This window comes from Bos indicus x Bos taurus, chromosome 7 (assembly GCF_003369695.1).
Source record: "Bos indicus x Bos taurus breed Angus x Brahman F1 hybrid chromosome 7, Bos_hybrid_MaternalHap_v2.0, whole genome shotgun sequence".
Lineage (NCBI taxonomy): Eukaryota > Metazoa > Chordata > Mammalia > Artiodactyla > Bovidae > Bos > Bos indicus x Bos taurus.
The window spans coordinates 26,916,116-26,931,384 of NC_040082.1; positions in this window are offsets into that span (position 1 = coordinate 26,916,116).

The window sequence follows — 15,269 nt, forward strand, 5'->3', positions numbered from 1 at the left end:
TGAATCACCTTAAATTTATATTTAAATATGTACATCTACTGAAAAATGAATTGACCTAATGGTTAAGAGTAGCTAGGGTTTACATCAGAAATTCCAACATTCTATTCTCGATCCTGCAAGTTACAAGTTATGTGATCTTGGAAAACTACTTAACCTTTTAAGTTTATCAATTTTCTCTTTTATAAAATGGGCACAATAAAACATCTCTGTTTTCCAGTACAGATTATATAAGATAATGCATCTAAGATATTTAGTATATACTTGCCACAGTAGATGTGCTAAATAGATGGCAGTTACTATTATCACTATAATTTTTTAATCAATTTCTCAATACCATATGATTTGTTTCTACTCTAAGAACAAAACAAAGGTAAGAATCATTGATATAGAACAATAAGTAGTTCTTAAAGTGTGTTCTGTGGAGCTCTTAGTCCCCCAGAACATTCGAGGGTATCTGAAAGATAAAAGCTATTTCTATAATAAAACAAGGTTATTTTTATTTTTGTTGTGCTGACATTTGCACTGATATTGCAAAAGCAACTGTAAATAAACCTACTGATATTTGACACAAATCAGGGCAGCAGGCCAAACTTTAATAATGGTCAGTGTATTCTCTAGTTGTATGTACTTCTAGTTCTCAAAAAGTCAGTTTTACTTAAGGTCCTTGATAAATAAAATGAATTTTATTTATTAAGGTCCTGTTCTTAAGTAAATATCTTTTTAAATATTCTTTATAACTGAAAATAAAATACACATAAAGCAATTTTACTGCACAAAGAAATATGACAATGATCTCTAGGTAAAGCACTTATGCAAATTCTTTCCCATCTTTCTTCCTTTATTTTTGGCAGAATACCATTTTTATTTTGAAGAACAACTGAAGAAAAATTATGGCTACACACATGAGTACTTGGGGTCTTTTTTTCCCAAAAATGAATGATGTGAATCCATCAGTTCAGAAAAGCAACTCCTAATATTTGTTGCAAGTAATAGAATAAGATTGCCAAGTGCAAATTTATTTTGAAAAACTGTATTTACCATGGTGAACTTGAAAGTGTCCCCAGACTTACAGACATTTCTGATAGGATTGGTGGGATATAAATGAATATGATTTTTTGACTTTGTAAATTATATCAACATTCAAAAAATCGATGTAACTCAATAAACCAATATTTTCCAAGTAACAAACGTATGATGTTACAAAATCAATCGTACATGTGTAACTGGTATTCAAAATGCAAGACAGACCTATGGGTTTTAATATTACATAGTATAAAAAAGCTCATTGATAGGATTTCAAATTCTACACGGCAACTAATCTTAAAGAAACCACCATATGTCAAGTATTGGTACAGTATCAAAGAAGAATATCCACAATTGGAAAGGCTATTAAATGCTGCTTTTCCAACAATGTAGCTGTGTGAAGATAGATTCTTTATATGCATCAACCAAAGCAACATATGGCAAAAGCAACGCAGATGTAGTATGAGTGTCCAGCTGCCTTCTTCAGTCTGTTCTTGGCTGGGTGTGTGTTATAATTTATACAAACTGATGATTAATTATTTATACAAATTGAGCCCCTAGAAGGACAGAGAGCTTAAAAAAGAGATTACATGAATTTATGTGCCTATTGCTAATGAATGTTGGTTAAGGTTTAATGCATACACATAATTTGTGGGACAGTGTTCTTAAAGGTCCAAGATCAATCCTGAAATGCTATTGCTTTAGATTTTCCTCAATCATATTTTACTGAATTATCTGTGGTATGTATTTTATATTTTGAGACATTTTTTTCCCTATGAACATGATATCACACTCAAGTGCAAGATTCATTTCAGATTCAGTTCAGTTCAGTTGCTCAGTCATGTCCGACTCTTTGTGACCCCATGAATCTCAGCACGCCAGGCCTCCCTGTCCATCACCATCTCCCGGAGTTCACTCAAACTCATGTCCATCGAGTCAGTGATGCCATCCAGCCATCTCCTTCTCTGTCATCCCCTTCTCCTCCTGCCCCCAATCCCTCCCAGCACCAGAGTCTTTTCCAATGAGTCGACTCTTCGCATGAGGTGGCCAAAGTACTGGAGTTTCAGCTTTAGCATCATTCCTTCCAAAGAACACCCAGGGCTGATCTCCTTTAGAATGGACTGGTTGGATCTCCTTGCAGTCCAAGGGACTCTCAAGAGTCTTCTCCAACACCACAGTTCAAAAGCATCAATTCTTTGGCACTCAGCTTTCTTCACAGTCCACCTCTCGCATACATACATGACCACTGGAAAAACCATAGCCTTGACTAAATGGACCTTTGTTGGCAAAGTAATGATAGAATTAAAACTGAAAATGAGTGTTAGTCATTCAGTTATGTCTGGCTCTGTGACCACATGAACTGAGCCTACCAGGCTCCTCTGTCCATGGAATTCTCCAGGCAAGAATACTGGAGTGTGTAACAATTCCCTTCTCCAGGGATCAAACACAGGTAGATAGAATTAAACCTTAAAGTAATGAATTTGAAAAGGAAATTTATGACCGGGGGCTAAATTAGTATTTGCTATCTCCTATAGCTAACCATAGGGGTTTCCCTCATAGATCAGTTGGTAAAGAATCTGCCTGCATGCAGGAGATCCTATTCTTGGGTCAGGACAATCCCCTGGAGAAGGAAATGGCAACCCACTCCAGTATCCTTGTCTGGAGAATCCCATAGACAGAGGACTCTGACAGGCTATAGTCCATGGGGTCACAAAAGTCAGACATGACTTAGCAACTAAACCACCACCATAGTTAACCATTAAAATCTTTGGTTTTACACATGGACATCACCAGATGGTCAATACCAAAATCTGATTGATTATATTCTTTGTAGCCAAAGATGGAAAAGCTCTATACAATCAGCAAAAATAAGACCATGAGCTGACTGTACCTCAGATCATGAACTCCTTATTGCAAAATTCAGACTTAAATTGAAGAAAGTAGGGAAAATCACTAGGCCATTCAGGTATGACCTAAATTAAATCCCTTATGATTATACAGAGGAAGTGACAAATAGATTCAAGGGATTGGATCTGATAGACAGACTGCCTGAAGAACTATGGACAGAGGTGCGTGATATTGTACAGGAAACAGTGATCAAGACCATTCCCAAGAAAAAGAAATGCAAGAAGGCAAAATGGTTGTCTGAGGAGGCCTTACAAACAGCTGAGAAATGAAGAGAAGTGAAAGGCAAAGGAGAAAATGAAAGATATACCCCTCTAAATGCAGAGTTCCAAAGTATAGCAAGGACAGATAAGAAAGCCTTCCTCAGTGATCAATGCAAAGAAATAGAGGAAAACAACAAAATGGGAAAGACTAGAGATCTCTTCAAGAAAATTGGAGATACCAAGGGAATATTTCATGCAAAGATGGGCACAATAAAGGACAGAAATAGGATGGACCTAACAGAAGCAGAAGATATTAAAAAGAGGTGGCAAGAATACACAGAACTATACAAAAAAGATGTTAATGATCCAGATAACCACAATGGTGTGATCACTCACCTAGACCCAGACACATTGGAGTGCAAAGTCAAGTGGATCTTAGGAAGCATTACTATGAACAAAGCTAGTGGAGGTAATGGAATTTCATCTGAACTATTTCAAATCCTAAAAGATGATGCTGTGAAAGTGCTGCACTCAATATGCCAGCTAATTTGGAAAACTCAGCAGTGGCCACAGAACTGGAAAAGGTTAGTTTTCATTCCAATCCCAAAGAAAGGCAATGCCAAAGAATGTTCAAACTATAATACAGTTGCACTCACTTCACATGCTAGCAAGATAATGCTCAAAATCCTTCAATCTAGGACCAAGAACTTCCAGATGTACAAGTATGTGAACCAAGAATTTCAAGATATACAAGCTGGATTTAGAAAAGCCAGAGGAACCTGAGATCAAATTGCCAATATCTTTTGGATCATTAAAAAGGCAAGAAAATTCCAGAAAAACATGTATTCTGCTTCACTGATTATGCTAAAGCCTTTGACTGTGTGGACCACAACAAACTGTGGAAAATTTTTAAAGAGATGGGAATACCTGACCACCTTACCTCCTGAGAAACCTGTATGCAGGTCAAGAAGCAACAGTTAGAACTGGACAAAGAACAATGGACCTGTTCCAAATTGAGAAAGGAGTACATCAACGCTGTATATTTTCACCCTGCTTACTTAACTTCTATTCAGAGTACATCATGCAAAATGCCAGACTGGATGAAGCACAAGCTGGAATCAAGATATCAGGGAGAAATATCAATAACCTCAGATATACAGATGACACCACCCTAACAGCAGAAAGCAAAGAGAAATTAAAGAGTCTCTTGATGAAGGTGAAAGAGGAGAGTGGAAAAGTAGGCTTAAAACTCAACATTCAAAAAATGAATATCAAGGCATCTGGTCCCATCACTTCATGGCAAATAGAAGGGGAAACAGAAGAAACAGGGACAGACATGATTTTCCTGGACTCCAAATCACTGCAGATGGTGACTGCAACCATGAAATTAAAAGATACCTGCTCCCTAGAAGAAAAGCTATGACCGACCTCGACAGCAAATTAAAAAGCAGAGACATTATTTTGCTGATAAAGGTCCATATAGTCAAAGTTACGGTTTTTCCAGTAATTATATATGGATATGAGAGTTGGACATAAAAAAGGCTGAGCACTGAAGAACTGATGCTTTGGAACTGTGGTGCTGGAGAAGACTCTTGAGAGTCCCTTGGACTGCAAGGAGATGAAACGCGTCAATCCTAAAGGAAATCAACCCTGAATAGTCATTGGAAGGACTGATGCTGAAGCTGAACCTCCAATACTTTGGCCATCTAATAGGAAGAGCCGACTCACTGGAAAAGATCCTGATGCTGTTAAAAATTGAAGGCAGGAGGAGAAGGGGACGACAGAGGATGAGATGGTTGGATGGTATCACTGACTCAATGGACATGATTTTGAGCAAATTCCAGGAAATAGTGAATGACAGGGAAGCCTGGCATGCTGCAGTCCAAGGAGTTGCAAAGAATCGGACATGACTGAGTGACTGAACAACAACAAAATTTTTGGAAAACCTAGTAATTAATCATTAACTCACTATTATGGACCCTATGAATGAGAAGGGAAAGTGACTTTCCAAGAGTCAAACACCTACATAATTTTACATATAATTCAAAAACTATATTCAGTACTTTCCTCTCATATCCTTACTCTCTAGGTATCAGTAACCTTACCTTTCATTTCTAGGTTATAGAAGGACAGGGGGAAGATGTTTATGTGTGAATTGTCTTTCTATATGTGAATTATCTTTCATAATTTATCTTTCGTAAATCCTTGAGGGAATTTACTTTTTTTAGTCATGACTCTAAGTCAGACCATGTTTAACAACTGTTTTTCTTTTTCTTTTTTTTCAATTTTAATTCCTGCATGTTATCCTTGAGAAAAAAAAAATACAGTGATCACTTTGGTGGGTATAACAGCTGTTCTTAACTCAAACTTTCTATATCATGTTATTCAGAATTCCACAAAAGAATAAAAGTATTTAAATCATATCAGTAAGTTCATGTAGGTTCTTGAATTGTCCCTCAGTTAGTTCTATGCTAGTTCAAAAAATAATGTAAAACTTTCATGAAAATGATAGTCACTTAGTCATGTGTGACTCTTTAAGACTCATGGACTAGTTGTGTCTAACTCTTTGAGACCCATGGACTGTAACCTGCCAGGCTCCTCTGTCCATGGAATTCTACAGGCAAGAACACTGGAGTGGGTAGCCATTCCTTCTCCAAGGGATATTCTGGACCCAGGGACTGAACCTAGTTCTCCTGCATTGCAGGCAGATTGTTTACTGTCTGATCACCAGGAAGGCCCTTCCACGTGCTTTTTTAAAATAAAAGAATTAAATTGGGGGTGATAAACAAATATCATCACCATGGTGAGTGGGCAATTTATTTGCATGTGTTTGTGAATCTTAAGGGTCTGCAAGATGAATTGGGGCCCTTGTGATAAAGCATTTCTTGAATACTTGCTTGTTCCAAATCAGAAGATTTGAATACCAGGTGTGCATGTCCTGCCACATTCATTTTGTAATTTTGCTTCCTTATGCTGATATCCCACATCGAAATTTCAGATTAGTATTTCAGTCATATTACTTTTATCCATGAGTTCATTTATTAACATAGAACATACAGCTTGTAATACAACCCCATATGTGTGCTTTCAGCAATCTGATCCATGTTTTAAAATTCTATGCAATATTATGGCCAATGACAGACTTACAACTTGAAAGTATTTACATGAAAGTGATTTTTAAAATGTGCTTAGACATGACATATTTTCATACTATTGAATTGAAGAAATAGATTCTTAAATACTTTGAAGTCATTTCTATTAAAAATAAATATACCATTTTGTTTCCAGATATCAAGATAAGTAATAGTGTTTGGTGATACTGCCCTGAAAGGGAATTTTAATCTTCAACTCATGATGGTAATTCCTAACAAAACTATCTATCCTTCAGTTGTTGCAGCTGTAAAGCTGAATGTCAAGTTCACAGTTTGCATATTTGTGCAGATTTGTTTAGAAAATGGGCTCTGTTGTGAACTTGTTTCAAAATTGCCAAATGGGTATGTAATGAAAACACATCTGCTAAACAAAAGAGAGAGACCAAGTTTGAGAAAGGAATTAGCAAGAAAACATTAGTTTAAAAAGTTCTTTTATAATTAAATTGTATTGCAAATGAAGTGGATCTTTTCCCAACCATGCTCTTCACAGCATCCATAATCATCAAATAGCAGGCACTCCAGACAGAGCCAGAAGTAGATCAGCCATAAGGAATTAAGAATAAAGCAGAAGACAGGGTGGCAGTGGAGGTGAGGTTGCAGTGGTGTGATGCTCCAATATCACACACCAATGATCCACTTTAGCATGATGTTTAAAAAAAAACAAGATGACTCTATGTGCCTTTCATAACATTATACAGGAGGCGCTGATCAAAACCATCCCCAAGAAGAAGACACAAAAAGGTAAAACTAACTGTCTAAAGAGGCCTTACAAACAGCTGAGAAAAGAAGAGAAGTAAAAGGCTAAGTAGAAAAGGAAAGACAGATCCATCAGAATGCAGAGTTCCAAAGAACAGCAAGGAGAAATAAGAAAGCCTTTCTCAGTGTCAGTTCAAAGAAATAGAGGAAAACATTAGAATGGAAAAGACTAGAGATCTCAAGAAAATTAAGAGATACTAAGACAATATTGCATGCAAAGATGGGCACAATAAAGGACAGAAATGGTATGAACTTAACAGAAGCAGAAGTTATTAAGAAGAGGTGGCAAGAATACACAGAAGAACTATACTAAAAAGATCTTAATGATCCAGATAACCACGATGGTGTGATCACTCACCTAGAGCCAGACTTCTGCAGTGCAAAGTCAAGTGGGCCTTAGGAAGCATCACTACGAATAAAGCTAGTGGAACTGATGGAATTCCAGCTGAGCTATTTCAAATCCTAAAAGATGATGTTGTGAAAGTGCTACACTCAATATGCCAGCAAATTTGGAAAACACAGCAGTGGCCGCAGGACTGGAAGAGGTCAGTTTTCATTCCAATCTGAAAGAAGGGCAATGCCAAATAATGTTCAAACTACTGCACAATTGCAATCATCTCACATGCTAGCATAGTAATGCTCAAAATTCTCCAAGCTGGAATCAAGATTGCAGGGAGAAATATCAATGACCTCAGATATGCAGATGACACCACCCTTATGTCAGAAAAATGAAGAAGAACTGAAGAGCCTCTTGATGAAAGTGAAAGAGGAGAGTGAAAAAGTTGGCTTAAAGCTCAACATTCAGAAAACTAAGATCATGGCATCCGGTCCCATCACTTCATGTCAAATAGATGGGAAACAGTGGCTGACTTTATTTTTCTGGGTTCCAAAATCACTGCAGATGGTGATTGCAGGCATGAAATTAAAAGACACTTACTCCTTGGAAGGAAAGTTATGACCGACCTAGACAGCATATTCAAAAGCAGAGACATTACTTTGCCAACAAAGGTCCATCTAGTCAAGGCTATGGTTTTTCCAGTGGTCATGTATGGATGTGAGAGTTGGACTATAAAGAAAGCTGAGTGCCAAAGAATTGATGCTTTTGAACTGTGGTGTTGGAGAAGACTCTTGAGAGTCCCTTGGACTGCAAGGAGATCCAACCAGTCCATCCTCAAGGAGATCAGTCCTGGGTGTTCATTGGAAGGACTGATGCTGAAGCTGAAACTCCAACACTTTGGCCACCTGACATGAAGAGCTGACTCATTTGAAAAGACTCTGATGCTGGGAAAGATTGGGGGCAGGAGGAGAAGGGGACGACAGAGGATGAGATGCTTGGATGGCATCACCAACTCAATGGACATGGGTTTAGGTGGACTCTGGGGGTTGGTAATGGACAGGGAGGCCTGGCATGCTGCGGTTCATGGGGTCACAAAGAGTTGGACATGATTGAGTGACTGAACTGAACTCAGGCTTCAACAGTAGGTGAATCGAGAACTTCCAGATGTTCAAGCTAGATTTAGAAAAGGCAGAGGAACCATAGATCAAATTGCCAAAATCCGTTATATCATGAAAAAGCAAGAGAATTCCAGAAGAACATCTATTTCTGCTTCATTAACTACCCCAAAATCTTTGACTGTGTGGATCACAACAAACTGTGGAACATTCTTCAAGAGATGGGAATACCTGACCACCTTACCTCCTGAGAAACCTGTATGCAGGTCAAGAAGCAACAGTTAGAACTGGACATGGAACAACTGACTGGTTCCAAATTGGGAAAGAAGTACATCAAGGCTGTATATTTTCACCTTGCTTATTTAACTTATGTGCAGAGTACATCATGCAAAATGCTGGACTGAAAGCACAAGCTGGAATCAAGATTGCCAGAAGAAATATCAATAACCTCAGATATGCAGATGACACCACCCTCATGGCAGAAAGTGCAGAGGAACAAAAGAGCCTCTTGATGAAGTGAAAGAGGAGAATGAATAAGCTGGCTTAAAACTCAACATTTAGATAATTGAAGATCTGGTGCCATCACTTCATGGCGAATAGATGGGAAAACAACAGATACAGTGAGAGACTTTATTTGGGGGGGCTCCAAAATCACTGCAGATTGTGACTGCAGCCATGAAATTAAGATGCTTGCTCCTTAGAAGAAAGCTATGACAAATCTAGACAGCATATTAAAAACCAGAGACTTTACCAACAAAGGTCTGTATAGTCAAAACTTTGGTTTCCAGTAGTGAGGTATGGATGTGAGAGTTGGACCATAAAGAAAGCTGAGAGCCGAAGAATTGATGCTTTTGAACTGTGGGGTTGGAGAAGACTCTTGAAAGTCCCTTGGACTGCAAGGAGATCAAAGAGCCCAATTGATCTAAACTGCCTTTAGATCAACCCTAAAGAAAATCAACCCTGAATATTCTTTGGAAGGACTGATGTTGAAGCTGAAGCTCCAATACTTTGGTCACCTGATGGGAAGAACTGATTCATTGGAAAAGACCCTGATGCTGGGAAACATTGAAGGGAGGAGGAGAAGGAGATGACAGAGGATGAGATGGTTGGATGGCATCACTGACTTGATGGACATGAGTTTGAGAAAACTCCAGGACGTAGTGAAGGACAGGGAAGCCTGGCGTGTTGTAGTCCATGGGGTTGCAAAGAGTAGGACACAACTCAGCAACTGAACTGGTGTGTCTTTCACCAATTGGTGGAGCAAAAATTTTTAAAGAGATTTCTCTGATTTTCTTTCATTCAGGGTGTCAGTATTTTGACTGATTCAAGTGCCAGCTCATCAGTGAGATATTTCTCTCCATACGAATTTGTACAAAAACAAGTATTTACAAGTATATGTACGTATACATATGTGTATGTACATGCATACTGAGAAAAAACCTTATGGTAGCATATACATATTTGCAAGTACCGTTCATGATATCTTATTCCACCCCCTCCCCGCTTTTCTTTGGTTTATACCATTTAACATACCATGTATTTCCTTGATTATTTAATATGTACTCCACCCAAAATAAAAGCCTCATAAGAAGAGCAGCTATCTCTAATTCTCTAGTATATGTCTTGAACCAGTATCTAACACAGGGTGGACATCCATAAGAATGTGTTATTTAGTGAATGAATCGGTCAATCAAATACGAGCTTCCTTTCACACTAAGAGAAATATCATAACCATCTGTCCAGTATGCTTTGGTGTACTTCTCCCTGGGTAAAGAGATTTCCTGTTTCTCTAAAAACAGCCACATTTCTTAGAAGAACACTCCAAAAATGATTAAAATATCTTTGTACATATGGAAGCATATCATGTCTTCCCTGTACATTATTTTCATATGAGAAATAAATTTTCTCCTAGCTTATAAACCTGTACTTGGCCATTGATTATTATAATCAGTCTTTCTTCATGCACTGTATGAGAATTTAAAATTTTCTATACATCTTTATAAGTGAAGCTTAGCGATGCCTTCTCCAAAGAGCTTTTTTCTATTTGAATAAGCCAGCCTTAATTCAAGAAGTATTAATTAATGGCATTAATTCAAGAAGGGAAGAAGGAAGAAAGGAAAGATGGGGGGAGAAAGGAAGGGAGGGAAAAAGGGGAGAGGGTAGGAAAGGGAGGGAGGGGAGAAAGAAATAAATTCACTGATGGCATTATAGAACATGTTTCTCAGTTTTCTCTTCCTTAATGATAAAATCGTAAATAATAATTGGACACTAGAGAAGAAAATTGATCACTGATTTCCCTTTCACCAAACTCAAAGTCTGCCAGGAGCAGAAAGGAATCTTTTCAAATACAAAGCCAACCAATTACATTATCCCCCAAGCTTAAAATCCCACAGTAGCTTCCCATAGCTGATAAACGGAACAATTGCATCCCAAGCACAGCCTCAGTGTCCACTAGGCCTGTTACCTGCTTATCTCCCTAGTCTCCTTAATCACCACTCTCTCACGTTGTCTATGCACTCAGGCCAAACTGCCTTCTCTCTAAATTCTCCACTTTCCTTGTAAACACCAGGCCTTTGATCTTACCATTCTGTTTATAAAGCTCTTTTTCATCCCACTGCCTCCTATGAACGCTAGAAGCTTCGCCTTACCTCCTCATGTTCTAGGCCAGGTTCCTTTGCTACATAGAAAGCCCCTCCCTTTCCATCTCCCTCTCTCCCCTCCTTTCTAGCACATATCTTTGTTCATAATCTTACATTCTTTTGCACTCTCATTTGACTAATATCGCTTTTTCCAACCAGTCCATAGAGCAGGGCTGCATATATTGCTCTTCGGTGTTTCCTTTTAGCCTCAAAACAATGCCTGGCATATGTAATACAGGAGGCCAATAATACTTGCTAAATAAATGAAACATTGTTTTCACTGCATTGCTAATGCAAGTCAACCATTATCTTAAAATACTCTTTGCTTAATACAGCAATAATTAAAGTATGAAATTGTGTTTCTAGCTTCTCCTTGTTGGGATAGGCATAGGTGGTTTAGAAGCAGTAAATGTAGGAGTGTCAGACATTGAGAAGTTTCATTATCAAGGGCTTCCTACCTGTTCTGAGTTCTTTTAAGTCCACCTAACGACACGACACTCATTGGGAATAGAGAAGGCAGTAGCACTGATGAAAGAACACTGAATTAGTTTTGTGTGTGATCTTCAAGAAAAGAATTTTATGACAAAATGGTGACAGTAATGAAATTAACAAAAGAGGGAATGTAAGAAAATGCACAAAAAAAACCACCCAGATCCTGCTGAACATTTCGAGGGAAATAAATATTTAGTTACTCCATAGTGAGAATGCCATGTTTTGTGATCTGAAATGTTTCATGCCTCACAGCACAGAAGTTATGAGAGATCAGTCAGTAATCAAAGAGCAACACCATTCGTTAACCAAAGCAAGAGATGAAACAAAGATGATAGATGACGTGTCTCTTTAGAAATGGTAAAAAATGAATGAAGACTTCAGACATTAAAATCAATCTGGCTTGCCCCTGGGATTTCTGAGAAGATTTTATATTTTGTCACTTGGTTTCTCCCATAGTTTTATATGCATTTAAGCCCAGAAAATGCCTCTCTTTCAGTACACACTCAAATCAACAAAAATGATTAGAATATACAGAGAAAGGAGATTGGGCATTGGCTGAGGTTTTTTATCCTGGATCTTGTATTGACTAACTGTGTAACCTTGACAAAATCACTTGATCTCTCACTTGAGTCTTCCTTACTTATAGTACAGAATTTAGTGAGAAACCTACAAATGACTGTAACTGTACCCTCTAACACAAGATGGGGAGGTGATGGCTGTTAATGTCTTCTTTCATTGTGTGTGTGTGTGTATGTGAAGTCAAGATATATATCACAGTGCTGAGAAGGCTTTCTTTGGTGTCCCTCCAGAATCTCTTCCTAATCTGCCCAGAGATGCATGGAATGACTCAGATGGGGAAGAGCATCTCATTCTATAATCAGCATTAGAAACTAACATTCAAGTCGCCCTGGGAGAGGTGACACAAAGAATTTCATACTAAGACTTAAAAAGATTTCAAGGAGCTCTTTTTCTGAGAGCAAAATTCTGACAAGGTTAAGACGCGAAGCAGAGTGAATGCTGACGAGTGCAGAAGAATAGAAATGAGAAGACTTAGAGCACCAGGGGCACATGTTACTTCTTTTACATCTTTGCCTGAAGCTGGCCCGAGAGAGTAACTTGGAGAGGACAGTGACAGACTCCAACTGTTGGTGGCAAGCACCTCATCTTTATCCCCAGGAGAATGTAAGTTTATAGGGTTGTACTTTGGGCCCATTTCACACCAAGACTACTTAGACATATTAGCAATGGTACCCACCCCTGGGAATTGCACCTATGAGAGCCCATCTGATTATAAAATAGCAAAAGGAATAATACTGGAATATGAGCGTTGACAAGATGAAGATCAATGACAGTGCAGGTAGGGTTAATGTAACTTTTGCTGGTTTGGGCTATGTTCTTATATAATTTCTGTTTTCCTATTTGTCAGAAGAAAAGCATGCTTTTTAAAACAACATATCCATAGAATATGGAGACCTTCTGGGCATTTAACATACCCTTTGCTTAATAATAAGAACCCATCGCTAAGAATCACAGTACAGATGGCACAGGCAATTACTAGGACAATGCAGAGCTTCCGACAATCTCATTTTGTCTGATTTTGATAAAATAACAATCCAATGAAAATGAGTTTCTGTATTCTGGCATATTTCAGACTGAACATTAAATAACAGTGTCTTGTTCTGTATCTAAAGTTAGTTCACAATATCTCTGTCCTCAATACCCTTCAAGCCCAGTTTTTCCCTGTTTCCATGAACTTTTCTTTGTCTTTTGCCAAAATCCATTGAGAAAGAATAAGATGCAAATAAAGTTCAGGAAGCTACTGAGTCTCTGTAAGTGTATACAACCGATGCCATGTTGACCAACATTCCAGAGGTCTGTGGAAAACACAGAGATGGGTAAAAAGAATTCAAAAAATTAAGTTATTGATATTCCACAGAGAACCAGCAATCTGACAGCAGTGACAAGGTCTATTTGGAAACCTGATGGATGAGACAGATATATCAGTCAGAAAGAGAATTATTTCTGGGACCACTTAGGTCATCTTTCCCAAAGCCTTTCACTGGAGTGATATTTACTAGGTAATTCCCACTCCCAGGACCTCTCTCAATGGGCATCTTAAAGACACAGATGGCATTCTAACACATTCAGGTGTTTAGAGCCCCCTCCCCTCCTGCACCAAACAACATGCTTCTTGGCCTTGTTTAACAATCCAAGAATCCTTCCAAGACTTGATATCCAAACTCAAATCCTGTCAAGAATGACTATCCTTATGACGATGTGTTCACAAAATTGCTTCCAGACTAGATGGAGGAAGGAGGATGCAGAGAAAGAGAAAAGATAATTATAGTGAAATACAGGATCTGTATACCCTGCTGCTGCTGCTAAGTCGCTTCAGTCATGTCCAACTCTGTGCGACCCCATAGATGGCAGCCCACCAGGCTCCCCCGTCCCTGGGATTCTCCAGGCAAGAATACTGGAGTGGGTTGCCATTTCCTTCTCCAATGCATGAAAGTGAAAAGTGAAAGTGAAGTCGCTCAGTCGTGTTCCACTCTTAGCGACCTCATGGACTGTAGCCCACCAGGCTCCTCCATCCACGGGATTTTCCCGGCAAGAGTACTGGAGTGGGGTGCCCCTGCCACTAAAATGCCACTATAACTGCCAATTCTTGGTATTGCTTTGAACTTAAGTATTGAGCTTCCCTGATGGCTCAGTGGTAAAGAATCTGCCTGCCAATGCATGAAACATGGGTTTGACCCCTGTGTTACGAAGATCCCCTGGAGAAGGAAATGGCCACTCGCTCCAGTATTCTTGCCTGGGATATCCCATGGACAGAGGAGCCTGGCAGGCTATAGTCTATGGGGTCACAAAAGAGTCAGACATGACTTAGCGACTAAGCAATAACAACTGAATGCCCTTGAATGAGTCCAAGAAGAACTTTCTTAATATTAAAAGCAAAAGTGAAGTCTCTCAGTCATGTCCGACTCTTTGTGACCCCATGGACTGTAGCCCACCAGGCTCCTCTGTCCATGGGATTTTCCAGGCAAGAAGACTGGAGTGGGTTGCCATTTCCTTCTCCAGTCTTAATATTAAAGAGTGAATTAAAGAGTAGTCAGAGACTAGCATGCACTTTTGTGTTTTAATCTCCCAACTACACATGGCAGGCAGGCTATCAGAACAGAGACTATTGAGTTATAGATTTACAAGGGGCTCCTAAAAATCAGTTAGTTCCTACCTCTTCTCCCATGTAAGTAAGATGTTCTGAAATCTTTTTAATAAATAAAAATAAAATCTTATCTAAAATATCTCTGACAACCACTGTTTCTCCTCAATAAAATGTTCCGTTTAGAAATCTTCCAATGTGTAAGTCAAGTTTGGCTGTAATTTAAAATAATTTATTTTTTTATCTTGTTTCAACATTTTACATATTACTTTAAACTTTACATTTACACATATGTATGCCTATTTCTGTTGTATTTTAGGTAAAGATATTAGATGATTTTTACCTTGGCTATAAGATTAGAATTTTTTAGAATTGCACTGTCATTTTTGATGCTTAAGTTAGTGACAATTCAATCTTTATAAATATGCCTCTTTATGTGGTGTGTACCTGGGTGGTTTTCAGTGCCAAGGATGGCGGTGAAGAAAAT